Genomic DNA, 3,199 nt, shown 5'->3' on the forward strand with positions numbered 1-3,199 from the left:
GCCCGGGCAGACCCAAGCCTCCCTCAGGCAGGACGCTCCAATAGCACCACGTGCCCACTACGGGGCTGCGCTTGGCATTCCCATCTCACTTGATCCTCTCTGCCATCACAGGCAGTACTTGCTGCTCGGATCCCATTTCAGAGATGAGAAGACAGGTCGAAGGAGGTTGTGTAACCTGCCCAAGATCACCCAGCCACGAGCACCAGAATTTAAGCCTAGAAAGATTTCACCCGCACACCCGAACTCTACCCAGCCAGGTGCTAACACATCAGGTTCTGCTCACACTGCCCACGGCGTGTTTTCTAGGTGTGCGTGGGGTAACGAGGTCATCTCACCTTCACACCTGTGGGTTTATTTCTCACAACATGGAACAGAAACCTGGAAGGCAAGAAAGAGACACACCTGAGGCCTTTAGACTCTCCTAACGGGAAGAGAGCAGAAACCTAGTGGTGGCCACCCAAGACCCATTTGGATCACACTTAATTAAGACAAGTCCTTTTTCTTTTCTAGTTTTTTTTTATTTTCTTTCATCATGCCTGCACTTTGGCTCATGCTGTCTAAAGAGAAAATAGTTAATTGGTTTATTTAGCCAACTATAGATGTATTCAGTATTATTCTTCATCGTGTGAATTAAATTAAATAGTTTATTTACCCCCATGCAATTCACTCAGTTCATTTAATTTAATTTCATAGTTATAATATGGGGAACAAACTAACTAGATTTCTCCCTTTAGGATGGAAATGGGCAAATATTTTGGTTCTGAATTAACAAGCAGCAAAGCCGATATTTATAATAAATCATCCATTGTCCGCCATCCTGATAATTATCCTGCGAACAGTCTAAAACAGACATGGGCACGCAGTAGACACATTGTTGGCTTTCACTGCAGTTCAGTTCTTTGTGTTAATGAACAATCTACACCAAAAACTCAGAGATGATTCCAGAGCAAATAGGTTTGTTTCAAAGACAGAAATTGAGCACCTACTAAGCTCCTGCACAGTGGAAGAGGTCCTGCTTACAAGGGGTCTGTCTCACACCTCCTGCAAGAAGATGCCCATGCCCCCGAGAAAGGCTTGCAGGGCCTCCTGTGACCCGGTCCATGGCCTTCCACCCTTGGCCTCTGTCTCTTGCCCTCTAAGTGGGCTGTGAGCACTAGTTAGGCTAAACGACTTGCAGTTGCATCAAATCCCAGGCCCCCAAGCCGTGAGTGTGGGGCTTCGTTTCCTCTGTTTTCTTCCCCTTCTTTCTAGTCTCCCTCTCCCAGGTGAACTCTAATTCTCCATTCAAAGTCCAGCTGAGTCTGTCTCCTGCTCTAGGCAGACTGCCCTAGAACATCACGGCAGAATCAACAGCCCCATCTTTGTGGTATAACTGAGTTATGAAGGCCCCAGAGGCATGGCCAACATCACCTTCTAATGCAAATGGCCTTATTACTTACCCACTGTTAGAGTGTGGCTCTGGCCAACCCACAGGGAGGGAGCCTGCCTCTGTCTCCTACGCTCCCACCTACAACTCCCACATCCCTAAAATGGGGTAGATAATAATGTCTCTCTCATATAGTCATCTGCTTTGAGGATTAATTGAGGTTACAGTGTGTATAGGATTAAATGACCATGGATCTAATAGTACACTTCCCATAAATATGAATTAGGACTATCTGTGTATATGTCACCCTTTCTACTAGCTACGAGTTTCTGGAGAACCAAGACTGTCTTATTTTATCCCCGATTCTCAGTGAATAGCACAGTGCTTTGAACGGAGATGTTTTTCTTTCATAAATGCATATTTCATGATGTATGAAGATCGTTAGAGAATTTCAGGTGACAATTAAGACACATCCAGACAATGGAAAAGCTGAGGAGAAAGGGAATGAGAGTTTTGTTATGTGAGTAACTCCAAAAATTACAGACCAAAGCTCCCTGCCCTTGCAGAGCCTGGGCCCTCCTGCGGAGGACTGGCCGGGTATCAGGGGAATGGCTCATCCGGGAGCTGCAGAGCCTCCTGCCTGCAACTTGCATCCACCAGGAAGCTTTGGAACAGAAGGACAAATTCCCACTGAAAAAAAGCCCCTGGGGTTACACAGTCTTTTAATCTTTCATCACCTACTAAGGATAAGCTCTTGAGCACTCCTTTTTGGGGAAAGTAGCAGAATTCTAAGAAAGAGACAGAAGATGTTTTCTTTGGGTGAGGAAGCAGATTCAGAAAGAAAAGAAATCCACGTGTGAATCTCAGCTCGGTCTGTGAGCAGCTATGTCTCTGGGCCACTCCCTCCGTCACCTGTGACAGCAGGAGGACAGGACTTTGAAGGAGATGGGGAGCTGATGTCTGGAAAAGGTTCTGGGGAAAGCAGGACAATATGCGGAAGTGGCTGGGGGCAATGCAGGGGGCGTTATTCTCCTTCTTTGGCCCTGTGACATGGACACTCTGACTCTGGGCACTGAGCTTCGAACTGTGTATCAATTAGTCACAGGCCTTAAAGCTGAAGGCAATTAATTCTATAATGCACTGCTGTTCCTGCATTCCAGTAAAATCACATCATGAAGTTGGGGCCTGATGAAGGGTTTCTGACCAAGAGAAGGCAGATCTGAGTCAACCCTCCATATGTCCTCGTGGCAGGGTCTAGGCCAAGACTCCTGAGCCAAGAGAAGACCTGCGGGTGTCCTGCTTTGTGCTGCAACAGGAAACACATGGGCATCCCAAGGGAGGCCCCTCATTCCAGAGAGCACGCACAGGCCAGAGGGAGAGCAAGGACCACGGGGAGAGGGCCAGTGAGTGCCCAGTGACTCCTCCCCTCGTCGAAGCCCCAGTGACGTTCACCGACAGCCTATCTACAGAACTATTGGCAACTATGAGTGTTTAAATTATATTTTATTGTGGTAAGACATACATAGCATAAACATTTTCCATTGTAGCCATTTGTAACTGTGCAGTTCAGTAGCAGTAAGTGCATTCACCCATTGCCCAACCATTACCAACAGCCATCTCCAGAACTTTCCATCATCCCAAACTAAACTTGATATTCATTAAATAATGACGCCAACTTTTCCCTGGAACCACTATTCTATTTTCTTTTTTTTTTTTTTAAGAATTATTTAATTATTTCTATTTATTATTAATATTATTATTATATTTTTATTTTATTTTTTAAATAATTTTATTTATTTTACATTCTTTCATTGAACATCATCATAACATATA

This window comes from Tupaia chinensis, unplaced genomic scaffold (assembly GCF_000334495.1).
Source record: "Tupaia chinensis unplaced genomic scaffold, TupChi_1.0 Scaffold000671_1, whole genome shotgun sequence".
Lineage (NCBI taxonomy): Eukaryota > Metazoa > Chordata > Mammalia > Scandentia > Tupaiidae > Tupaia > Tupaia belangeri.